The sequence below is a fragment of the Danio rerio genome, chromosome 12 (genome assembly GCF_052040795.2).
Source record: "Danio rerio strain M-AB ecotype USA chromosome 12, GRCz13ab, whole genome shotgun sequence".
NCBI lineage: Eukaryota > Metazoa > Chordata > Actinopteri > Cypriniformes > Danionidae > Danio > Danio rerio.
The window spans coordinates 16748803-16775726 of record NC_141032.1 but is presented as its reverse complement, the minus strand read 5'-3'; the positions used below and the strand labels follow the sequence as shown (position 1 = coordinate 16775726).

General features: G+C 34.1%; 1 protein-coding gene and 1 long non-coding RNA gene across 2 annotated transcripts in view; both read right to left on the bottom strand.

Moving 5' to 3' along the window:
- The window catches only part of becn1 (beclin 1, autophagy related), a 412014-nt gene extending 392167 nt beyond the window's left edge, over window positions 1-19847 (bottom strand). The window contains exon 1 of the mRNA XM_087274781.1: window positions 19170-19847. The gene's annotated coding sequence lies outside the window, so the exon portion shown is untranslated. The remainder of the gene's footprint in view (window positions 1-19169) is intronic.
- Window positions 19848-24675: 4828 nt separating this feature from the next.
- Window positions 24676-26641, bottom strand: LOC147841336 (uncharacterized). The gene is made up of 3 exons (XR_015503989.1): window positions 26568-26641; window positions 25923-25970; window positions 24676-25063 (listed from the first exon to the last, which is right to left on the bottom strand). It is a non-coding gene; the product is annotated as an uncharacterized LOC147841336 (long non-coding RNA).
- Window positions 26642-26924: the final 283 nt, after the last annotated feature.

Below are 26924 nucleotides of genomic sequence, written 5' to 3'. Positions count from 1 at the left end.
CTTTAACATGTTTAACAGTGCATGAAATGTTGTCTAAAACAAAAAGAATGATGCATTTTAGTGGCTGGAACTGGTTTTATCACATTCTGAATTCAACGTTGAAAATGAGCTTTTCAGAGCCAGCAGAGTTCAAAATAAGCAGTAATGCAAACTCAGTCAGAGACATAGATTTTCACTTGCAACTTGCTTTAACATGTTTAACAGTGCATGAAATGTTGTCTAAAACAAAAAGAATGATGCATTTTAGTGGCTGGATCTGGTTTTATCACATTTTGAATTGAATGTTGAAAATGAGCTTTTCAGAGCCAGCAGAGGTCAAAATAAGCAAAAATGCAAACTCAGTCATAGACATAGATTTTCACTTGCAACTTGCTTTAACATGTTTAACAGTGCATGAAATGTTGTCTAAAACAAAAAGAATGATGCATTTTTGTAGCTGGATCTGGTTTTATCACATTCTGTATTGGACGTTGAAATAGAGCTGTTCTCAGCCAGCAGAGGTCAAAATAAGCAGTAATGCAAACTCAGTCATATACATAGATTTTCACTTGCAACTTTCCTAAACATATTTAACAGTGCATGAAATGTTGTCTAAAACAAAAAGAAAATGCTTTTTATTGGCTGGATCTGGTTTTATCACATTCTGAATTGAACGTTGAAAATGAGCTTTTCAGAGCCAGCAGAGGTCAAAATAAGCAGTAATGCAAACTCAGTCAGAGACATAGATTTTCACTTGCAACTTGCTTTAACATGTTTAACAGTGCATGAAATGTTGTCTAAAACAAAAAGAATGATGCATTTTAGTGGCTGGATCTGGTTTTTTCACATTCTGAATTGAACGTTGAAAATGAGCTTTTCAGAGCCAGCAGAGGTCAAAATAAGCAGTAATGCAAACTCAGTCATAGACATAGATTTTCACTTGCAACTTGCTTTAACATGTTTAACAGTGCATGAAATGTTGTCTAAAACAAAAAGAATCATGCATTTTAGTGGCTGGATCTGGTTTTATCACATTCTGAATTGAACGTTGAAAATGAGCTTTTCAGAGCCAGCAGAGGTCAAAATAAGCAGTAATGCAAACTCAGTCAGAGACATAGATTTTCACTTGCAACTTTCTTAAACATATTTAACAGTGCATGAAATGTTGTCTAAAACAAAAAGAAAATGCTTTTTAGTGGCTGGAACTGGTTTTATCACATTCTGAATTGAACGTTGAAAATGAGCTTTTCAGAGCCAGCAGAGGTCAAAATAAGCTGTAATGCAAACTCAGTCAGAGACATAGATTTTCACTTGCAACTTTCTTAAACATATTTAACAGTGCATGAAATGTTGTCTAAAACAAAAAGAAAATGCTTTTTAGTGGCTGGAATTGGTTTTATCACATTCTGAATTGAACGTTGAAAATGAGCTTTTCAGAGCCAGCAGAGGTCAAAATAAGCAGTAATGCAAACTCAGTCAGAGACATAGATTTTCACTTGCAACTTGCTTTAACATGTTAAACAGTGCATGAAATGTTGTGTAAAACAAAAAGAATGATGCATTTTAGTGGCTGGATCTGGTTTTATCACTTTCTGAATTCAACGTTGAAAATGAGCTGTTCTCAGCCAGCAGAGGTCAAAATAAGCAGTAATGCAAACTCAGTCATAGACATAGATTTTCACTTGCAACTTGCTTTAACATGTTTAACAGTGCATGAAATGTTGTCTAAAACAAAAAGAATGATGCATTTTAGTGGCTGGATCTGGTTTTATCACATTCTGAATTGAACGTTGAAAATGAGCTTTTCAGAGCCAGCAGAGGTCAAAATAAGCAGTAATGCAAACTCAGTCATAGACATAGATTTTCACTTGCAACTTGCTTTAACATGTTTAACAGTGCATGATATGTTGTCTAAAACAAAAAGAATGATGCATTTTAGTGGCTGGATCTGGTTTTATCACATTTTGAATTGAACGTTGAAAATGAGCTTTTCAGAGCCAGCAGAGGTCAAAATAAGCAGTAATGCAAACTCAGTCATAGACATAGATTTTCACTTGCAACTTGCTTTAACATGTTTAACAGTGCATGAAATGTTGTCTAAAACAAAAAGAATGATGCATTTTAGTAGCTGGATCTGGTTTTATCACATTCTGTATTGGACGTTGAAAATGAGCTTTACTCAGCCAGCAGAGGTCAAAATAAGCAGTAATGCAAACTCAGTCAGAGACATAGATTTTCACTTGCAACTTTCCTAAACATATTTAACAGTGAATGAAATGTTGTCTAAAACAAAAAGAATGATGCATTTTAGTGGCTGGATCTGGTTTTATCACTTTCTGAATTCAACGTTGAAAATGAGCTGTTCTCAGCCAGCAGAGGTCAAAATAAGCAGTAATGCAAACTCAGTCAGAGACATAGATTTTCACTTGCAACTTGCTTTAACATGTTTAACAGTGCATGAAATGTTGTCTAAAACAAAAAGAATGATGCATTTTAGTGGCTGGATCTGGTTTTATCACATTCTGAATTGAACGTTGAAAATGAGCTTTTCAGAGCCAGCAGAGGTCAAAATAAGCAGTAATGCAAACTCAGTCAGAGACATAGATTTTCACTTGCAACTTGCTTTAACATGTTTAACAGTGCATGAAATGTTGTCTAAAACAAAAAGAATGATGCATTTTAGTAGCTGGATCTGGTTTTATCACATTCTGTATTGAACATTGAAAATGAGCTTTTCAGAGCCAGCAGAGGTCAAAATAAGCAGTAATGCAAACTCAGTCAGAGACATAGATTTTCACTTGCAACTTGCTTTAACATGTTTAACAGTGCATGAAATGTTGTCTAAAACAAAAAGAATGATGCATTTTAGTGGGTGGATCTGGTTTTATCACATTCTGTATTGAACATTGAAAATGAGCTTTTCAGAGCCAGCAGAGGTCAAAATAAGCAGTAATGCAAACTCAGTCAGAGACATAGATTTTCACTTGCAACTTTCCTAAACATATTTAACAGTGCATGAAATGTTGTCTAAAACAAAAAGAATGATGCATTTTAGTGGCTGGATCTGGTTTTATCACATTCTGAATTGAACGTTGAAAATGAGCTTTTCAGAGCCAGCAGAGGTCAAAATAAGCAGTAATGCAAACTCAGTCAGAGACATAGATTTTCACTTGCAACTTTTTTAAAAATACTTAACAGTGCATGAAATGTTGTCTAAAACAAAAAGAAAATGCTTTTTAGTGGCTGGAACTGGTTTTATCACATTCTGAATTCAACGTTGAAAATGAGCTTTTCAGAGCCAGCAGAGTTCAAAATAAGCAGTAATGCAAACTCAGTCAGAGACATAGATTTTCACTTGCAACTTGCTTTAACATGTTTAACAGTGCATGAAATGTTGTCTAAAACAAAAAGAAAATGCTTTTTAGTGGCTGGAACTGGTTTTATCACATTCTGAATTGAACGTTGAAAATGAGCTTTTCAGAGCCAGCAGAGGTCAAAATAAGCAGTAATGCAAACTCAGTCAGAGACATAGATTTTCACTTGCAACTTGCTTTAACATGTTAAACAGTGCATGAAATGTTGTGTAAAACAAAAAGAATGATGCATTTTAGTGGCTGGATCTGGTTTTATCACTTTCTGAATTCAACGTTGAAAATGAGCTGTTCTCAGCCAGCAGAGGTCAAAATAAGCAGTAATGCAAACTCAGTCATAGACATAGATTTTCACTTGCAACTTGCTTTAACATGTTTAACAGTGCATGAAATGTTGTCTAAAACAAAAAGAATGATGCATTTTAGTAGCTGGATCTGGTTTTATCACATTCTGTATTGGACGTTGAAAATGAGCTTTACTCAGCCAGCAGAGGTCAAAATAAGCAGTAATGCAAACTCAGTCAGAGACATAGATTTTCACTTGCAACTTTCCTAAACATATTTAACAGTGAATGAAATGTTGTCTAAAACAAAAAGAATGATGCATTTTAGTGGCTGGATCTGGTTTTATCACTTTCTGAATTCAACGTTGAAAATGAGCTGTTCTCAGCCAGCAGAGGTCAAAATAAGCAGTAATGCAAACTCAGTCAGAGACATAGATTTTCACTTGCAACTTGCTTTAACATGTTTAACAGTGCATGAAATGTTGTCTAAAACAAAAAGAATGATGCATTTTAGTGGCTGGATCTGGTTTTATCACATTCTGAATTGAACGTTGAAAATGAGCTTTTCAGAGCCAGCAGAGGTCAAAATAAGCAGTAATGCAAACTCAGTCAGAGACATAGATTTTCACTTGCAACTTGCTTTAACATGTTTAACAGTGCATGAAATGTTGTCTAAAACAAAAAGAATGATGCATTTTAGTAGCTGGATCTGGTTTTATCACATTCTGTATTGAACATTGAAAATGAGCTTTTCAGAGCCAGCAGAGGTCAAAATAAGCAGTAATGCAAACTCAGTCAGAGACATAGATTTTCACTTGCAACTTGCTTTAACATGTTTAACAGTGCATGAAATGTTGTCTAAAACAAAAAGAATGATGCATTTTAGTGGGTGGATCTGGTTTTATCACATTCTGTATTGAACATTGAAAATGAGCTTTTCAGAGCCAGCAGAGGTCAAAATAAGCAGTAATGCAAACTCAGTCAGAGACATAGATTTTCACTTGCAACTTTTTTAAAAATATTTAACAGTGCATGAAATGTTGTCTAAAACAAAAAGAAAATGCTTTTTAGTGGCTGGAACTGGTTTTATCACATTCTGAATTCAACGTTGAAAATGAGCTTTTCAGAGCCAGCAGAGTTCAAAATAAGCAGTAATGCAAACTCAGTCAGAGACATAGATTTTCACTTGCAACTTGCTTTAACATGTTTAACAGTGCATGAAATGTTGTCTAAAACAAAAAGAAAATGCTTTTTAGTGGCTGGAACTGGTTTTATCACATTCTGAATTCAACGTTGAAAATGAGCTTTTCAGAGCCAGCAGAGTTCAAAATAAGCAGTAATGCAAACTCAGTCAGAGACATAGATTTTCACTTGCAACTTGCTTTAACATGTTTAACAGTGCATGAAATGTTGTCTAAAACAAAAAGAAAATGCTTTTTAGTGGCTGGAACTGGTTTTATCACATTCTGAATTGAACGTTGAAAATGAGCTTTTCAGAGCCAGCAGAGGTCAAAATAAGCAGTAATGCAAACTCAGTCAGAGACATAGATTTTCACTTGCAACTTGCTTTAACATGTTAAACAGTGCATGAAATGTTGTGTAAAACAAAAAGAATGATGCATTTTAGTGGCTGGATCTGGTTTTATCACTTTCTGAATTCAACGTTGAAAATGAGCTGTTCTCAGCCAGCAGAGGTCAAAATAAGCAGTAATGCAAACTCAGTCATAGACATAGATTTTCACTTGCAACTTGCTTTAACATGTTTAACAGTGCATGAAATGTTGTCTAAAACAAAAAGAATGATGCATTTTAGTGGCTGGATCTGGTTTTATCACATTCTGAATTGAACGTTGAAAATGAGCTTTTCAGAGCCAGCAGAGGTCAAAATAAGCAGTAATGCAAACTCAGTCATAGACATAGATTTTCACTTGCAATTTGCTTTAACATGTTTAACAGTGCATGATGTGTTGTCTAAAACAAAAAGAATGATGCATTTTAGTGGCTGGATCTGGTTTTATCACATTTTGAATTGAACGTTGAAAATGAGCTTTTCAGAGCCAGCAGAGGTCAAAATAAGCAGTAATGCAAACTCAGTCATAGACATAGATTTTCACTTGCAACTTGCTTTAACATGTTTAACAGTGCATGAAATGTTGTCTAAAACAAAAAGAATAATGCATTTTAGTAGCTGGATCTGGTTTTATCACATTCTGTATTGGACGTTGAAAATGAGCTTTACTCAGCCAGCAGAGGTCAAAATAAGCAGTAATGCAAACTCAGTCAGAGACATAGATTTTCACTTGCAACTTTCCTAAACATATTTAACAGTGAATGAAATGTTGTCTAAAACAAAAAGAATGATGCATTTTAGTGGCTGGATCTGGTTTTATCACTTTCTGAATTCAACGTTGAAAATGAGCTGTTCTCAGCCAGCAGAGGTCAAAATAAGCAGTAATGCAAACTCAGTCATAGACATAGATTTTCACTTGCAACTTGCTTTAACATGTTTAACAGTGCATGAAATGTTGTCTAAAACAAAAAGAATGATGCATTTTAGTAGCTGGATCTGGTTTTATCACATTCTGTATTGGACGTTGAAAATGAGCTTTACTCAGCCAGCAGAGGTCAAAATAAGCAGTAATGCAAACTCAGTCAGAGACATAGATTTTCACTTGCAACTTTCCTAAACATATTTAACAGTGAATGAAATGTTGTCTAAAACAAAAAGAATGATGCATTTTAGTGGCTGGATCTGGTTTTATCACTTTCTGAATTCAACGTTGAAAATGAGCTGTTCTCAGCCAGCAGAGGTCAAAATAAGCAGTAATGCAAACTCAGTCAGAGACATAGATTTTCACTTGCAACTTGCTTTAACATGTTTAACAGTGCATGAAATGTTGTCTAAAACAAAAAGAATGATGCATTTTAGTGGCTGGATCTGGTTTTATCACATTCTGAATTGAACGTTGAAAATGAGCTTTTCAGAGCCAGCAGAGGTCAAAATAAGCAGTAATGCAAACTCAGTCAGAGACATAGATTTTCACTTGCAACTTGCTTTAACATGTTTAACAGTGCATGAAATGTTGTCTAAAACAAAAAGATTGATGCATTTTAGTAGCTGGATCTGGTTTTATCACATTCTGTATTGAACATTGAAAATGAGCTTTTCAGAGCCAGCAGAGGTCAAAATAAGCAGTAATGCAAACTCAGTCATAGACATAGATTTTCACTTGCAACTTGCTTTAACATGTTTAACAGTGCATGAAATGTTGTCTAAAACAAAAAGAATGATGCATTTTAGTGGCTGGATCTGGTTTTATCACTTTCTGAACACAACGTTGAAAATGAGCTTTTCAGAGGCAGCAGAGGTCAAAATAAGCAGTAATGCAAACTCAGTCAGAGACATAGATTTTCACTTGCAACTTTCCTAAACATATTTAACAGTGCATGAAATGTTGTCTAAAACAAAAAGAATGATGCATTTTAGTGGCTGGATCTGGTTTTATCACATTCTGAATTGAACGTTGAAAATGAGCTTTTCAGAGCCAGCAGAGGTCAAAATAAGCAGTAATGCAAACTCAGTCAGAGACATAGATTTTCACTTGCAACTTGCTTTAACATGTTTAACAGTGCATGAAATGTTGTCTAAAACAAAAAGAATGATGCATTTTAGTGGCTGGATCTGGTTTTATCACATTCTGTATTGAACATTGAAAATGAGCTTTTCAGAGCCAGCAGAGGTCAAAATAAGCAGTAATGCAAACTCAGTCAGAGACATAGATTTTCACTTGCAACTTTCCTAAACATATTTAACAGTGCATGAAATGTTGTCTGAAACAAAAAGAATGATGCATTTTAGTGGCTGGATCTGGTTTTATCACATTCTGAATTGAACGTTGAAAATGAGCTTTTCAGAGCCAGCAGAGGTCAAAATAAGCAGCAATGCAAACTCAGTCAGAGACATAGATTTTCACTTGCAACTTTTTTAAAAATATTTAACAGTGCATGAAATGTTGTCTAAAACAAAAAGAAAATGCTTTTTAGTGGCTGGAACTGGTTTTATCACATTCTGAATTCAACGTTGAAAATGAGCTTTTCAGAGCCAGCAGAGTTCAAAATAAGCAGTAATGCAAACTCAGTCAGAGACATAGATTTTCACTTGCAACTTGCTTTAACATGTTTAACAGTGCATGAAATGTTGTCTAAAACAAAAAGAATGATGCATTTTAGTGGCTGGATCTGGTTTTATCACTTTCTGAATTCAACGTTGAAATTGAGCTGTTCTCAGCCAGCAGAGGTCAAAATAAGCAGTAATGCAAACTCAGTCAGAGACATAGATTTTCACTTGCAACTTTCCTAAACATATTTAACAGTGCATGAAATGTTGTCTAAAACAAAAAGAAAATGCTTTTTAGTGGCTGGATCTGGTTTTATCACATTCTGAATTGAACGTTGAAAATGAGCTTTTCAGAGCCAGCAGAGGTCAAAATAAGCAGTAATGCAAACTCAGTCAGAGACATAGATTTTCACTTGCAACTTTCTTAAACATATTTAACAGTGCATGAAATGTAGTCTAAAACAAAAAGAAAATGCTTTTTAGTGGCTGGAACTGGTTTTATCACATTCTGAATTGAACGTTGAAAATGAGCTTTTCAGAGCCAGCAGAGGTCAAAATAAGCAGTAATGCAAACTCAGTCATAGACATAGATTTTCACTTGCAACTTGCTTTAACATGTTTAACAGTGCATGAAATGTTGTCTAAAACAAAAAGAATGATGCATTTTTGTAGCTGGATCTGGTTTTATCACATTCTGTATTGGACGTTGAAAATGAGCTTTACTCAGCCAGCAGAGGTCAAAATAAGCAGTAATGCAAACTCAGTCAGAGACATAGATTTTCACTTGCAACTTTCCTAAACATATTTAACAGTGCATGAAATGTTGTCTAAAACAAAAAGAAAATGCTTTTTATTGGCTGGATCTGGTTTTATCACATTCTGAATTGAACGGTGAAAATGAGCTTTTCAGAGCCAGCAGAGGTCAAAATAAGCAGTAATGCAAACTCAGTCATAGACATAGATTTTCACTTGCAACTTGCTTTAACATGTTTAACAGTGCATGAAATGTTGTCTAAAACAAAAAGAATGATGCATTTTAGTGGCTGGAACTGGTTTTATCACATTCTGAATTGAACGTTGAAAATGAGCTTTTCAGAGCCAGCAGAGGTCAAAATAAGCAGTAATGCAAACTCAGTCAGAGACATAGATTTTCACTTGCAACTTTCTTAAACATATTTAACAGTGCATGAAATGTTGTCTAAAACAAAAAGAAAATGCTTTTTCGTGGCTGGAACTGGTTTTATCACATTCTGAATTGAACATTGAAAATGAGCTTTTCAGAGCCAGCAGAGGTCAAAATAAGCAGTAATGCAAACTCAGTCATAGACATAGATTTTCACTTGCAACTTGCTTTAACATGTTTAACAGTGCATGAAATGTTGTGTAAAACAAAAAGAATGATGCATTTTAGTGGCTGGATCTGGTTTTATCACTTTCTGAATTCAACGTTGAAAATGAGCTGTTCTCAGCCAGCAGAGGTCAAAATAAGCAGTAATGCAAACTCAGTCATAGACATAGATTTTCACCTGCAACTTGCTTTAACATGTTTAACAGTGCATGAAATGTTGTCTAAAACAAAAAGAATGATGCATTTTTGTAGCTGGATCTGGTTTTATCACATTCTGTATTGGACGTTGAAAATGAGCTTTACTCAGCCAGCAGAGGTCAAAATAAGCAGTAATGCAAACTCAGTCAGAGACATAGATTTTCACTTGCAACTTTCCTAAACATATTTAACAGTGCATGAAATGTTGTCTAAAACAAAAAGAAAATGCTTTTCATTGGCTGGATCTGGTTTTATCACATTCTGAATTGAACGGTGAAAATGAGCTTTTCAGAGCCAGCAGAGGTCAAAATAAGCAGTAATGCAAACTCAGTCATAGACATAGATTTTCACTTGCAACTTGCTTTAACATGTTTAACAGTGCATGAAATGTTGTCTAAAACAAAAAGAATGATGCATTTTAGTGGCTGGAACTGGTTTTATCACATTCTGAATTGAACGTTGAAAATGAGCTTTTCAGAGCCAGCAGAGGTCAAAATAAGCAGTAATGCAAACTCAGTCAGAGACATAGATTTTCACTTGCAACTTTCTTAAACATATTTAACAGTGCATGAAATGTTGTCTAAAACAAAAAGAAAATGCTTTTTCGTGGCTGGAACTGGTTTTATCACATTCTGAATTGAACATTGAAAATGAGCTTTTCAGAGCCAGCAGAGGTCAAAATAAGCAGTAATGCAAACTCAGTCATAGACATAGATTTTCACTTGCAACTTGCTTTAACATGTTTAACAGTGCATGAAATGTTGTGTAAAACAAAAAGAATGATGCATTTTAGTGGCTGGATCTGGTTTTATCACTTTCTGAATTCAACGTTGAAAATGAGCTGTTCTCAGCCAGCAGAGGTCAAAATAAGCAGTAATGCAAACTCAGTCATAGACATAGATTTTCACTTGCAACTTGCTTTAACATGTTTAACAGTGCATGAAATGTTGTCTAAAACAAAAAGAATGATGCATTTTAGTGGCTGGATCTGGTTTTATCACATTCTGAATTGAACGTTGAAAATGAGCTTTTCAGAGCCAGCAGAGGTCAAAATAAGCAGTAATGCAAACTCAGTCATAGACATAGATTTTCACTTGCAACTTTCCTAAACATATTTAACAGTGCATGAAATGTTGTCTAAAACAAAAAGAAAATGCTTTTTAGTGGCTGGATCTGGTTTTATCACATTCTGAATTGAACGTTGAAAATGAGCTTTTCAGAGCCAGCAGAGGTCAAAATAAGCTGTAATGCAAACTCAGTCAGAGACATAGATTTTCACTTGCAACTTTCTTAAACATATTTAACAGTGCATGAAATGTTGTCTAAAACAAAAAGAAAATGCTTTTTAGTGGCTGGAATTGGTTTTATCACATTCTGAATTGAACGTTGAAAATGAGCTTTTCAGAGCCAGCAGAGGTCAAAATAAGCAGTAATGCAAACTCAGTCAGAGACATAGATTTTCACTTGCAACTTGCTTTAACATGTTAAACAGTGCATGAAATGTTGTGTAAAACAAAAAGAATGATGCATTTTAGTGGCTGGATCTGGTTTTATCACTTTCTGAATTCAACGTTGAAAATGAGCTGTTCTCAGCCAGCAGAGGTCAAAATAAGCAGTAATGCAAACTCAGTCATAGACATAGATTTTCACTTGCAACTTGCTTTAACATGTTTAACAGTGCATGAAATGTTGTCTAAAACAAAAAGAATGATGCATTTTAGTGGCTGGATCTGGTTTTATCACATTCTGAATTGAACGTTGAAAATGAGCTTTTCAGAGCCAGCAGAGGTCAAAATAAGCAGTAATGCAAACTCAGTCATAGACATAGATTTTCACTTGCAACTTGCTTTAACATGTTTAACAGTGCATGATATGTTGTCTAAAACAAAAAGAATGATGCATTTTAGTGGCTGGATCTGGTTTTATCACATTTTGAATTGAACGTTGAAAATGAGCTTTTCAGAGCCAGCAGAGGTCAAAATAAGCAGTAATGCAAACTCAGTCATAGACATAGATTTTCACTTGCAACTTGCTTTAACATGTTTAACAGTGCATGAAATGTTGTCTAAAACAAAAAGAATGATGCATTTTAGTAGCTGGATCTGGTTTTATCACATTCTGTATTGGACGTTGAAAATGAGCTTTACTCAGCCAGCAGAGGTCAAAATAAGCAGTAATGCAAACTCAGTCAGAGACATAGATTTTCACTTGCAACTTTCCTAAACATATTTAACAGTGAATGAAATGTTGTCTAAAACAAAAAGAATGATGCATTTTAGTGGCTGGATCTGGTTTTATCACTTTCTGAATTCAACGTTGAAAATGAGCTGTTCTCAGCCAGCAGAGGTCAAAATAAGCAGTAATGCAAACTCAGTCAGAGACATAGATTTTCACTTGCAACTTGCTTTAACATGTTTAACAGTGCATGAAATGTTGTCTAAAACAAAAAGAATGATGCATTTTAGTGGCTGGATCTGGTTTTATCACATTCTGAATTGAACGTTGAAAATGAGCTTTTCAGAGCCAGCAGAGGTCAAAATAAGCAGTAATGCAAACTCAGTCAGAGACATAGATTTTCACTTGCAACTTGCTTTAACATGTTTAACAGTGCATGAAATGTTGTCTAAAACAAAAAGAATGATGCATTTTAGTAGCTGGATCTGGTTTTATCACATTCTGTATTGAACATTGAAAATGAGCTTTTCAGAGCCAGCAGAGGTCAAAATAAGCAGTAATGCAAACTCAGTCAGAGACATAGATTTTCACTTGCAACTTGCTTTAACATGTTTAACAGTGCATGAAATGTTGTCTAAAACAAAAAGAATGATGCATTTTAGTGGGTGGATCTGGTTTTATCACATTCTGTATTGAACATTGAAAATGAGCTTTTCAGAGCCAGCAGAGGTCAAAATAAGCAGTAATGCAAACTCAGTCAGAGACATAGATTTTCACTTGCAACTTTCCTAAACATATTTAACAGTGCATGAAATGTTGTCTAAAACAAAAAGAATGATGCATTTTAGTGGCTGGATCTGGTTTTATCACATTCTGAATTGAACGTTGAAAATGAGCTTTTCAGAGCCAGCAGAGGTCAAAATAAGCAGTAATGCAAACTCAGTCAGAGACATAGATTTTCACTTGCAACTTTTTTAAAAATACTTAACAGTGCATGAAATGTTGTCTAAAACAAAAAGAAAATGCTTTTTAGTGGCTGGAACTGGTTTTATCACATTCTGAATTCAACGTTGAAAATGAGCTTTTCAGAGCCAGCAGAGTTCAAAATAAGCAGTAATGCAAACTCAGTCAGAGACATAGATTTTCACTTGCAACTTGCTTTAACATGTTTAACAGTGCATGAAATGTTGTCTAAAACAAAAAGAAAATGCTTTTTAGTGGCTGGAACTGGTTTTATCACATTCTGAATTGAACGTTGAAAATGAGCTTTTCAGAGCCAGCAGAGGTCAAAATAAGCAGTAATGCAAACTCAGTCAGAGACATAGATTTTTACTTGCAACTTGCTTTAACATGTTAAACAGTGCATGAAATGTTGTGTAAAACAAAAAGAATGATGCATTTTAGTGGCTGGATCTGGTTTTATCACTTTCTGAATTCAACGTTGAAAATGAGCTGTTCTCAGCCAGCAGAGGTCAAAATAAGCAGTAATGCAAACTCAGTCATAGACATAGATTTTCACTTGCAACTTGCTTTAACATGTTTAACAGTGCATGAAATGTTGTCTAAAACAAAAAGAATGATGCATTTTAGTAGCTGGATCTGGTTTTATCACATTCTGTATTGGACGTTGAAAATGAGCTTTACTCAGCCAGCAGAGGTCAAAATAAGCAGTAATGCAAACTCAGTCAGAGACATAGATTTTCACTTGCAACTTTCCTAAACATATTTAACAGTGAATGAAATGTTGTCTAAAACAAAAAGAATGATGCATTTTAGTGGCTGGATCTGGTTTTATCACTTTCTGAATTCAACGTTGAAAATGAGCTGTTCTCAGCCAGCAGAGGTCAAAATAAGCAGTAATGCAAACTCAGTCAGAGACATAGATTTTCACTTGCAACTTGCTTTAACATGTTTAACAGTGCATGAAATGTTGTCTAAAACAAAAAGAATGATGCATTTTAGTGGCTGGATCTGGTTTTATCACATTCTGAATTGAACGTTGAAAATGAGCTTTTCAGAGCCAGCAGAGGTCAAAATAAGCAGTAATGCAAACTCAGTCAGAGACATAGATTTTCACTTGCAACTTGCTTTAACATGTTTAACAGTGCATGAAATGTTGTCTAAAACAAAAAGAATGATGCATTTTAGTAGCTGGATCTGGTTTTATCACATTCTGTATTGAACATTGAAAATGAGCTTTTCAGAGCCAGCAGAGGTCAAAATAAGCAGTAATGCAAACTCAGTCAGAGACATAGATTTTCACTTGCAACTTGCTTTAACATGTTTAACAGTGCATGAAATGTTGTCTAAAACAAAAAGAATGATGCATTTTAGTGGGTGGATCTGGTTTTATCACATTCTGTATTGAACATTGAAAATGAGCTTTTCAGAGCCAGCAGAGGTCAAAATAAGCAGTAATGCAAACTCAGTCAGAGACATAGATTTTCACTTGCAACTTTTTTAAAAATATTTAACAGTGCATGAAATGTTGTCTAAAACAAAAAGAAAATGCTTTTTAGTGGCTGGAACTGGTTTTATCACATTCTGAATTCAACGTTGAAAATGAGCTTTTCAGAGCCAGCAGAGTTCAAAATAAGCAGTAATGCAAACTCAGTCAGAGACATAGATTTTCACTTGCAACTTGCTTTAACATGTTTAACAGTGCATGAAATGTTGTCTAAAACAAAAAGAAAATGCTTTTTAGTGGCTGGAACTGGTTTTATCACATTCTGAATTCAACGTTGAAAATGAGCTTTTCAGAGCCAGCAGAGTTCAAAATAAGCAGTAATGCAAACTCAGTCAGAGACATAGATTTTCACTTGCAACTTGCTTTAACATGTTTAACAGTGCATGAAATGTTGTCTAAAACAAAAAGAAAATGCTTTTTAGTGGCTGGAACTGGTTTTATCACATTCTGAATTGAACGTTGAAAATGAGCTTTTCAGAGCCAGCAGAGGTCAAAATAAGCAGTAATGCAAACTCAGTCATAGACATAGATTTTCACTTGCAATTTGCTTTAACATGTTTAACAGTGCATGATGTGTTGTCTAAAACAAAAAGAATGATGCATTTTAGTGGCTGGATCTGGTTTTATCACATTTTGAATTGAACGTTAAAAATGAGCTTTTCAGAGCCAGCAGAGGTCAAAATAAGCAGTAATGCAAACTCAGTCATAGACATAGATTTTCACTTGCAACTTGCTTTAACATGTTTAACAGTGCATGAAATGTTGTCTAAAACAAAAAGAATGATGCATTTTAGTAGCTGGATCTGGTTTTATCACATTCTGTATTGGACGTTGAAAATGAGCTTTACTCAGCCAGCAGAGGTCAAAATAAGCAGTAATGCAAACTCAGTCAGAGACATAGATTTTCACTTGCAACTTTCCTAAACATATTTAACAGTGAATGAAATGTTGTCTAAAACAAAAAGAATGATGCATTTTAGTGGCTGGATCTGGTTTTATCACTTTCTGAATTCAACGTTGAAAATGAGCTGTTCTCAGCCAGCAGAGGTCAAAATAAGCAGTAATGCAAACTCAGTCATAGACATAGATTTTCACTTGCAACTTGCTTTAACATGTTTAACAGTGCATGAAATGTTGTCTAAAACAAAAAGAATGATGCATTTTAGTAGCTGGATCTGGTTTTATCACATTCTGTATTGGACGTTGAAAATGAGCTTTACTCAGCCAGCAGAGGTCAAAATAAGCAGTAATGCAAACTCAGTCAGAGACATAGATTTTCACTTGCAACTTTCCTAAACATATTTAACAGTGAATGAAATGTTGTCTAAAACAAAAAGAATGATGCATTTTAGTGGCTGGATCTGGTTTTATCACTTTCTGAATTCAACGTTGAAAATGAGCTGTTCTCAGCCAGCAGAGGTCAAAATAAGCAGTAATGCAAACTCAGTCAGAGACATAGATTTTCACTTGCAACTTGCTTTAACATGTTTAACAGTGCATGAAATGTTGTCTAAAACAAAAAGAATGATGCATTTTAGTGGCTGGATCTGGTTTTATCACATTCTGAATTGAACGTTGAAAATGAGCTTTTCAGAGCCAGCAGAGGTCAAAATAAGCAGTAATGCAAACTCAGTCAGAGACATAGATTTTCACTTGCAACTTGCTTTAACATGTTTAACAGTGCATGAAATGTTGTCTAAAACAAAAAGATTGATGCATTTTAGTAGCTGGATCTGGTTTTATCACATTCTGTATTGAACATTGAAAATGAGCTTTTCAGAGCCAGCAGAGGTCAAAATAAGCAGTAATGCAAACTCAGTCATAGACATAGATTTTCACTTGCAACTTGCTTTAACATGTTTAACAGTGCATGAAATGTTGTCTAAAACAAAAAGAATGATGCATTTTAGTGGCTGGATCTGGTTTTATCACTTTCTGAACACAACGTTGAAAATGAGCTTTTCAGAGCCAGCAGAGGTCAAAATAAGCAGTAATGCAAACTCAGTCAGAGACATAGATTTTCACTTGCAACTTTCCTAAACATATTTAACAGTGCATGAAATGTTGTCTAAAACAAAAAGAATGATGCATTTTAGTGGCTGGATCTGGTTTTATCACATTCTGAATTGAACGTTGAAAATGAGCTTTTCAGAGCCAGCAGAGGTCAAAATAAGCAGTAATGCAAACTCAGTCAGAGACATAGATTTTCACTTGCAACTTGCTTTAACATGTTTAACAGTGCATGAAATGTTGTCTAAAACAAAAAGAATGATGCATTTTAGTGGCTGGATCTGGTTTTATCACATTCTGTATTGAACATTGAAAATGAGCTTTTCAGAGCCAGCAGAGGTCAAAATAAGCAGTAATGCAAACTCAGTCAGAGACATAGATTTTCACTTGCAACTTTCCTAAACATATTTAACAGTGCATGAAATGTTGTCTGAAACAAAAAGAATGATGCATTTTAGTGGCTGGATCTGGTTTTATCACATTCTGAATTGAACGTTGAAAATGAGCTTTTCAGAGCCAGCAGAGGTCAAAATAAGCAGCAATGCAAACTCAGTCAGAGACATAGATTTTCACTTGCAACTTTTTTAAAAATATTTAACAGTGCATGAAATGTTGTCTAAAACAAAAAGAAAATGCTTTTTAGTGGCTGGAACTGGTTTTATCACATTCTGAATTCAACGTTGAAAATGAGCTTTTCAGAGCCAGCAGAGTTCAAAATAAGCAGTAATGCAAACTCAGTCAGAGACATAGATTTTCACTTGCAACTTGCTTTAACATGTTTAACAGTGCATGAAATGTTGTCTAAAACAAAAAGAATGATGCATTTTAGTGGCTGGATCTGGTTTTATCACTTTCTGAAATCAACGTTGAAATTGAGCTGTTCTCAGCCAGCAGAGGTCAAAATAAGCAGTAATGCAAACTCAGTCAGAGACATAGATTTTCACTTGCAACTTTCCTAAACATATTTAACAGTGCATGAAATGTTGTCTAAAACAAAAAGAAAATGCTTTTTAGTGGCTGGATCTGGTTTTATCACATTCTGAATTGAACGTTGAAAATGAGCTTTTCAGAGCCAGCAGAGGTCAAAATAAGCAGTAATGCAAACTCAGTCAGAGACATAGATTTTCACTTGCAACTTTCTTAAACATATTTAACAGTGCATGAAATGTAGTCTAAAACAAAAAGAAAATGCTTTTTAGTGGCTGGAACTGGTTTTATCACATTCTGAATTGAACGTTGAAAATGAGCTTTTCAGAGCCAGCAGAGGTCAAAATAAGCAGTAATGCAAACTCAGTCATAGACATAGATTTTCACTTGCAACTTGCTTTAACATGTTTAACAGTGCATGAAATGTTGTCTAAAACAAAAAGAATGATGCATTTTTGTAGCTGGATCTGGTTTTATCACATTCTGTATTGGACGTTGAAAATGAGCTTTACTCAGCCAGCAGAGGTCAAAATAAGCAGTAATGCAAACTCAGTCAGAGACATAGATTTTCACTTGCAACTTTCCTAAACATATTTAACAGTGCATGAAATGTTGTCTAAAACAAAAAGAAAATGCTTTTTATTGGCTGGATCTGGTTTTATCACATTCTGAATTGAACGGTGAAAATGAGCTTTTCAGAGCCAGCAGAGGTCAAAATAAGCAGTAATGCAAACTCAGTCATAGACATAGATTTTCACTTGCAACTTGCTTTAACATGTTTAACAGTGCATGAAATGTTGTCTAAAACAAAAAGAATGATGCATTTTAGTGGCTGGAACTGGTTTTATCACATTCTGAATTGAACGTTGAAAATGAGCTTTTCAGAGCCAGCAGAGGTCAAAATAAGCAGTAATGCAAACTCAGTCAGAGACATAGATTTTCACTTGCAACTTTCTTAAACATATTTAACAGTGCATGAAATGTTGTCTAAAACAAAAAGAAAATGCTTTTTCGTGGCTGGAACTGGTTTTATCACATTCTGAATTGAACATTGAAAATGAGCTTTTCAGAGCCAGCAGAGGTCAAAATAAGCAGTAATGCAAACTCAGTCATAGACATAGATTTTCACTTGCAACTTGCTTTAACATGTTTAACAGTGCATGAAATGTTGTGTAAAACAAAAAGAATGATGCATTTTAGTGGCTGGATCTGGTTTTATCACTTTCTGAATTCAACGTTGAAAATGAGCTGTTCTCAGCCAGCAGAGGTCAAAATAAGCAGTAATGCAAACTCAGTCATAGACATAGATTTTCACCTGCAACTTGCTTTAACATGTTTAACAGTGCATGAAATGTTGTCTAAAACAAAAAGAATGATGCATTTTTGTAGCTGGATCTGGTTTTATCACATTCTGTATTGGACGTTGAAAATGAGCTTTACTCAGCCAGCAGAGGTCAAAATAAGCAGTAATGCAAACTCAGTCATAGACATAGATTTTCACTTGCAACTTTCCTAAACATATTTAACAGTGCATGAAATGTTGTCTAAAACAAAAAGAAAATGCTTTTTAGTGGCTGGATCTGGTTTTATCACATTCTGAATTGAACGTTGAAAATGAGCTTTTCAGGGCCAGCAGAGGTCAAAATAAGCAGTAATGCAAACTCAGTCAGAGACATAGATTTTCACTTGCAACTTGCTTTAACATGTTTAACAGTGCATGAAATGTTGTCTAAAACAAAAAGAATGATGCATTTTAGTGGCTGGATCTGGTTTTATCAAATTCTGAATTGAACGTTGAAAATGAGCTTTTCAGAGCCAGCAGAGGTCAAAATAAGCAGTAATGCAAACTCAGTCAGAGACATAGATTTTCACTTGCAACTTTCTTAAACATATTTAACAGTGCATGAAATGTAGACTAAATCAAAAAGAAAATGCTTTTTAGTGGCTGGAACTGGTTTTATCACATTCTGAATTGAACGTTGAAAATGAGCTTTTCAGAGCCAGCAGAGGTCAAAATAAGCAGTAACGCAAACTCAGTCATAGACATAGATTTTCACTTGCAACTTGCTTTAACATGTTTAACAGTGCATGAAATGTTGTGTAAAACAAAAAGAATGATGCATTTTAGTGGCTGGATCTGGTTTTATCACTTTCTGAATTGAACGTTGAAAATGAGCTGTTCTCAGCCAGCAGAGGTCAAAATAAGCAGTAATGCAAACTCAGTCATAGACATAGATTTTCACTTGCAACTTGCTTTAACATGTTTAACAGTGCATGAAATGTTGTCTAAAACAGTGGTTCTCAAACTGTGGTACGCGTACCACTAGTGGTACGTGGGCTTCCTCCTAGTGGTACGCGGAGGAACCGCTGAATAATGAAAGAAACAATTAACACTTTTAATCCTTTAATGCGTAATATAACATTGATGTGATCAGCATTGGCTGTTTTGTGAAGCGTACGATCACAACGCTGTGCTTAGAATGTTTATTTTAGTGCAATGTGTCATAAGCTGTTATAAATCATTTCCCGAAGTTTAAGAATTGATTCTGAAGCGTGATTTGACTGACATGAAAAGTGGCCAATCACAGTCGACCTTGTCTAGTTGGGTGAAACGTAAGGGCGGGACAAATACTTTCTGTGTTGCAGAGACAGAAAAAACAACTTAAAAACAAATGTTTTGTTGGATTAATGCTTCTCGGATGTTTTCACTATAGAGATGTCTAGCAGAGTAATTAAACGGCGGACATATTTCCTGCCTTTTTGATGATCTACATACACGTTTCGCTCTCCGACAGCCTCTCGCCTCTGACCTGTCACTCCTCTAAATACATTCTGAATGGCGGCGCGGGAATGAAGGTATTGCGCAATTACTCATTTCTGCAAATGTGGCGAGTGCTTTATTTTAACACGAGAGCGCATTCATGTACGCAAATCGCTAAAACAGATATGAGCTCTTAAATATGCTTTTTTTCAAATGAACTTCAAGTCCTCTCAGGATCGCCTGTGTGCTCAGATTGAATACAATCGCGATCTCTCCACTATTAAAGTAGACATTATTTATCTTTGCTCCTTGACTAAATTTAGTCAAAAGTATTCACGTTATTAAGTATTTAGAAATAGATTGATACATGATCGATGACAATGCTAATGGTCTTCTTATTTGGCTGTGTTGTGAAGTGAAACTTACTTTTAGCAAAGGTGTATTTTTTATTTTTTTTCTGTACGACAAAATAATAGGCTGGAAATGTTTTTGGATGAGGTATTTGTGTGATTTATACATTAAGCTGTATTCTGATCTGTCTTAAAGCATTACAGGTCAAAGCAATCCGTTGTTACTTACTGTTTATTTATCAAAATTAACAATAAGGCTCTTAAAGCACTGCTTTGATTAATGTAGTGTTTTCATTTCAAATACCTTAAGTAAAATAAAGTCATTTGTTTTATTAATTTTTTTTTAGTTTCTATTTTAGATTAGGTTAAATGTAAAATAAAATCTACATGTGATGTACAGCTTTTTAAGAAACAAATTTGCCATATTGTAAAGAAAAATAGTGTAAAATATGTAAATAAAAGGCTAAATTAAATCTTTTTACCATATACTTCAATTAAACCTTTCAAAGCTTGAAAATATCATTTAAAATTATTAAGATTATTTGGTAGTTTTACCAGTGCTATTGAAAAAGATTAATTGTCATGAAAGGAAAAATCGACCATACTTTCTTTGTTAGTGCAATTTTCTGTACATGCAGCTTTGGGATTTAAGCAATTAAACCATTCAATCAGGTTTCCACGTAAAAAAAAGTTATTTCATAATGAAAATCAGATTTTTTTTTTTCAAAAGTAACCAACTAGTACTTTTTAAAAGAGTACTTTGTACTTTTACCTAATATTAATATTATTTACTAAAATTTGTGTTTTATTTTAGCAGCGTAATAGTATTTTTACTTGAGTACAAAAAAAGATTTCACAAGCATTTAGTGCAGGTTTATTATATTATTAATATATGATTAATAAATATTATTTTTATGTTTTTTATTTGTATCTGTTCCTATGCAATGTTTTATGGGTTGCTGAGAATACTTTTCAGGTCTTCAATACATGTCAGTCTTGAAAAAAAAAAAATAGGTGCTGGAATTGATTTTCATTAGGCTGTGCCTGTATGAACCCTGTCATATGTACATTTAACATATATTTCAAGATTTGTCTGAAAGTGTAGGAATGTGACATATAGCCTATATTTATAAGGTAAAAGCAACATTTTGATGAATAGGCTACAATGAATACTTTAGATTTAAGTACAGCAGTTTTTTTTTTACTTTTTAAGAACAACGCCATTTTAACAAAAACTTTTTTTTTTTTAATCTGCAAGCACAGTTAATATTCAGACTATTTCAAATGTTTAAAGTGACTGATAATAATACATATTCTTAATAATAGGAATTAATCTGCATCGTTTTTAAACTGTGCACACCTGTAGCTGCTTAATTAGGCCTATGACGCTATTTTTAATACTGGTTAAAAAATAGCGTCGTAAGGTGGTACTTGGAGAGACGAATTTTTTCTAAGGTGGTACTTGGTGAAAAAAGTTTGAGAACCACTGGTCTAAAACAAAAAGAATGATGCATTTTAGTGGCTGGATCTGGTTTTATCACATTCTGAATTGAACGTTGAAAATGAGCTTTTCAGAGCCAGCAGAGGTCAAAATAAGCAGTAATGCAAACTCAGTCAGAGACATAGATTTTCACTTGCAACTTGCTTTAACATGTTTAACAGTGCATGAAATGTTGTCTAAAACAAAAAGAATGATGCATTTTAGTAGCTGGATCTGGTTTTATCACATTCTGTATTGAACATTGAAAATGAGCTTTTCAGAGCCAGCAGAGGTCAAAATAAGCAGTAATGCAAACTCAGTCAGAGACATAGATTTTCACTTGCAACTTGCTTCAACAAGTTTAACAGTGCATAAAATGTTGTCTAAAACAAAAAGAATGATGCATTTTAGTGGCTGGATCTGGTTTTATCACTTTCTGAACACAACGTTGAAAATGAGCTTTTCAGAGCCAGCAGAGGTCAAAATAAGCAGTAATGCAAACTCAGTCAGAGACATAGATTTTCACTTGCAACTTTCCTAAACATATTTAACAGTCCATGAAATGTTGTCTAAAACAAAAAGAATGATGCATTTTAGTGGCTGGATCTGGTTTTATCACATTCTGAATTGAACGTTGAAAATGAGCTTTTCAGAGCCAGCAGAGGTCAAAATAAGCAGTAATGCAAACTCAGTCAGAGACATAGATTTTCACTTGCAACTTGCTTTAACATGTTTAACAGTGCATGAAATGTTGTCTAAAACAAAAAGAATGATGCATTTTAGTGGCTGGATCTGGTTTTATCACATTCTGTATTGAACATTGAAAATGAGCTTTTCAGAGCCAGCAGAGGTCAAAATAAGCAGTAATGCAAACTCAGTCAGAGACATAGATTTTCACTTGCAACTTTCCTAAACATATTTAACAGTGCATGAAATGTTGTCTAAAACAAAAAGAAAATGCTTTTTAGTGGCTGGATCTGGTTTTATCACATTCTGAATTGAACGTTGAAAATGAGCTTTTCAGAGCCAGCAGAGGTCAAAATAAGCAGTAATGCAAACTCAGTCAGAGACATAGATTTTCACTTGCAACTTTCTTAAACATATTTAACAGTGCATGAAATGTAGTCTAAAACAAAAAGAAAATGCTTTTTAGTGGCTGGAACTGGTTTTATCACATTCTGAATTGAACGTTGAAAATGAGCTTTTCAGAGCCAGCAGAGGTCAAAATAAGCAGTAATGCAAACTCAGTCATAGACATAGATTTTCACTTGCAACTTGCTTTAACATGTTTAACAGTGCATGAAATGTTGTCTAAAACAAAAAGAATGATGCATTTTTGTAGCTGGATCTGGTTTTATCACATTCTGTATTGGACGTTGAAAATGAGCTTTACTCAGCCAGCAGAGGTCAAAATAAGCAGTAATGCAAACTCAGTCAGAGACATAGATTTTCACTTGCAACTTTCCTAAACATATTTAACAGTGCATGAAATGTTGTCTAAAACAAAAAGAATGATGCATTTTAGTGGCTGGATCTGGTTTTATCACTTTCTGAATTCAACGTTGAAAATGAGCTGTTCTCAGCCAGCAGAGGTCAAAATAAGCAGTAATGCAAACTCAGTCAGAGACATAGATTTTCACTTGCAACTTGCTTTAACATGTTTAACAGTGCATGAAATGTTGTCTAAAACAAAAAGAATGATGCATTTTAGTGGCTGGATCTGGTTTTATCACATTCTGAATTGAACGTTGAAAATGAGCTTTTCAGAGCCAGCAGAGGTCAAAATAAGCAGTAATGCAAACTCAGTCAGAGACATAGATTTTCACTTGCAACTTGCTTTAACATGTTTAACAGTGCATGAAATGTTGTCTAAAACAAAAAGAATGATGCATTTTAGTAGCTGGATCTGGTTTTATCACATTCTGTATTGAACATTGAAAATGAGCTTTTCAGAGCCAGCAGAGGTCAAAATAAGCAGTAATGCAAACTCAGTCAGAGACATAGATTTTCACTTGCAACTTGCTTTAACATGTTTAACAGTGCATGAAATGTTGTCTAAAACAAAAAGAATGATGCATTTTAGTGGGTGGATCTGGTTTTATCACATTCTGTATTGAACATTGAAAATGAGCTTTTCAGAGCCAGCAGAGGTCAAAATAAGCAGTAATGCAAACTCAGTCAGAGACATAGATTTTCACTTGCAACTTTCCTAAACATATTTAACAGTGCATGAAATGTTGTCTAAAACAAAAAGAATGATGCATTTTAGTGGCTGGATCTGGTTTTATCACATTCTGAATTGAACGTTGAAAATGAGCTTTTCAGAGCCAGCAGAGGTCAAAATAAGCAGTAATGCAAACTCAGTCAGAGACATAGATTTTCACTTGCAACTTTCCTAAACATATTTAACAGTGCATGAAATGTTGTCTAAAACAAAAAGAAAATGCTTTTTAGTGGCTGGATCTGGTTTTATCACATTCTGAATTGAACGTTGAAAATGAGCTTTTCAGAGCCAGCAGAGGTCAAAATAAGCAGTAATGCAAACTCAGTCAGAGACATAGATTTTCACTTGCAACTTTCTTAAACATATTTAACAGTGCATGAAATGTAGTCTAAAACAAAAAGAAAATGCTTTTTAGTGGCTGGAACTGGTTTTATCACATTCTGAATTGAACGTTGAAAATGAGCTTTTCAGAGCCAGCAGAGGTCAAAATAAGCAGTAATGCAAACTCAGTCATAGACATACACTGTAAAAAATGTTACTTAGATCTAACTTATAAAAAGTGAGGCAAGTGGTTGCATCGGACGTTTTAGGTTGATTCAACTTCCAGCCTTTTTTAAGTATTTTAAACACTAAAACATTGCTTAAAACAAATGCAATAAAATTAAGTTGAGCCAAATAATATTTCTAAAATTACTCAAATCAGATAAACTTACTTTTTTTGTTAAACTTAACTTACTTATACATTGCTATATGTTGACTGTACTCATTTTAATTAAGTATTATGAACTTAATGATCTAAATAAAATTAACCATGCATATGTCATTTAAAACGAATTTAATTGACTTCTGGCTGTAACCTCAGAAAATAAATCGGCGTTTCTATATTGTAAGCACAATATACACTAGTAAACACAGATAAACAGACTTTCCTGTCAATATCAATTAAATAAGAATGGGAAGATGGATTAAAGACCATAACATGTATTCAATATCAATCAATGTTCCTTTTAATAGTGACTACAAAATAGGCCATTAATGTGGCTACACATACACAATACATAAATAAAAACATTAATAATACCAGATCCTATTGAGAAATCATCCAAGGCAACTCAGTGAGGAGATTTGCATATTTTGATGAAGATTTTGGATGCATAATGTCCAGTCCCACAAAGAGTCTCTAATACATCTTAAATGTATACAGTTTTGATGGATACTTGAAGTCGAGGACATCGGTAAGTCCAAACAGGAGCCATCATGCATTTGACAGGTTTGGCAAACCTCTGACAGTCCTATGATAATCCAAACTGTGTTGGGCTGATGGCAAATTTTTCCCGTGGGCAGCCGCATGCACCTCTGATTCCTCACAACTCTATTGGTAGAGACAAAAAGAAACAGGAGTTCAGGTGGTTGCTACCAAACAACATTAAATAGCTAAATACTAAATAGAAAATAACTACAAGTGAAGTTACAAAAGTCCAGTGAGAATGATGCATGGATGAAACACCTTAGTTTATCAGTTAAAAATTACCTTAGTTAAAATTACCTAACTTTTATTTAAAAAATAAAAAAAGGTTATAGAGGTTGTGTAATTACATTATTCCAGGTGTTTTTAGTTATCAAATTTTAAAGAAAACTGTGATTTTACTCAGTGTAACAGTGCATGTCATTGTGGTTTCCTGTCAATCACAGAATTGTTAAAATTTAGGTATTACATTTTTTTGTTTATTTTGGCAACTTGTAAAGCATAAGAATGTGTATTTAATTTAGATATTAAAACTGTTTGAAAACGGCTATAAGAAAATTATAGAATACAAATTCTATAATTTAATTGTCATCTTCATTTTGCACCAAACTTTGCACGTCATAATACAAATTTTATTAAATAAATAAATAAATAAATACATTGCCATTTTACACATTACATTAAGGTTTACATTAAATTTTTGCTAAAGCTACATTTAATTGACTTTTTCTTCAAATTTAATGTCACTGGCAAATGACAGTTCAGTGATTCAGTGTTATCAGTTAGCTTTATTGAAAGACTGACAGATAATAAGAAACTGCATTAGGATATTTTTATACTGTTTTTACTGTTGCACACATAAAAAAAATCTTCAGATATCAAATGTAAGTTAATTCTATGGAGCCCACTATTGTTTGCAATTTTACCAATGTTTTACTTACCTGCAAATAATTATAGCTGTAATTGTATCTAATGTTTTTCTTACCTGGATGTGAAGTTTGAAGATCCACAGGTAACAAAATCACTTTGGTATCTAAAGACCAAGAACATGCATTTTAGAATGAGGTGCATACAATTTAAATGGTTCTGTAAACATCAGTAGTAAATGTAATTTAAGTTAAAATAAATTGTAAATCTGTAATTTATTCACTATGCAGCATTAAAAAACTTATGGACTAAATCTCTAAAACACAAACTTTAAGTTATACTTTCTCTTACGTTAAACACAAACTACTTAACTGTTGCATACGTTTCTGAATTTAATATCCATCCTTAATGTGCTGCTATAACTTAGGTGAGCTAACTTTAGCTAAGTTAGCGCTAACAAACTGAACCCCCACACCCCAACCGCCCACCAGTGACCTTGTTAATCGGTTCTGCAACGTTAGTTTTACCTACTAAGTGTTTTAAAACTACTTTCACTATTTTTCTCAATAATATCACTTTTAATCGTTAGTATAAACTAGCGTTGGTTAGCGTTAGCCAACTTAGCTTTCCATGTGAGAGCAGTCTAACTGTTAACATACCTGAGGCTACAGTACAATTTACAAAGCTAAAACCTCACCTGCCTAGCGAAGACAGCAGTTTTGCATGACTTTACAATTATCATTCGGCTAAATTTGCAACTTACCGTGTTAATCAGATCCGCTGCTGGGAGCAGTTAATGTCGACCATTGCAGAAGCTGCGTCTGCCTGCTAAATCCCGGGCAATGAAAAAGGAGTCACGCCAAACTATTAAAATCACGTTTTATGAACACCTGCCCACATCGACAGCTGCTCTAATAAATTGTCTGTGTCAACTCACTTTTATAAAATTTATTCTACACAATAACCACGTACAAAAATCTACTCAAATAAATTGCATTAGTTTTATTCAAAATATACAGTTATATAAAAACTGATATATTTTAAGTAAAGAGGAAGCAAATTTTATTTTTTTTGGTATAAAACAAATAAAATTAACTAGATTGCAATTATTTAAAGTAGA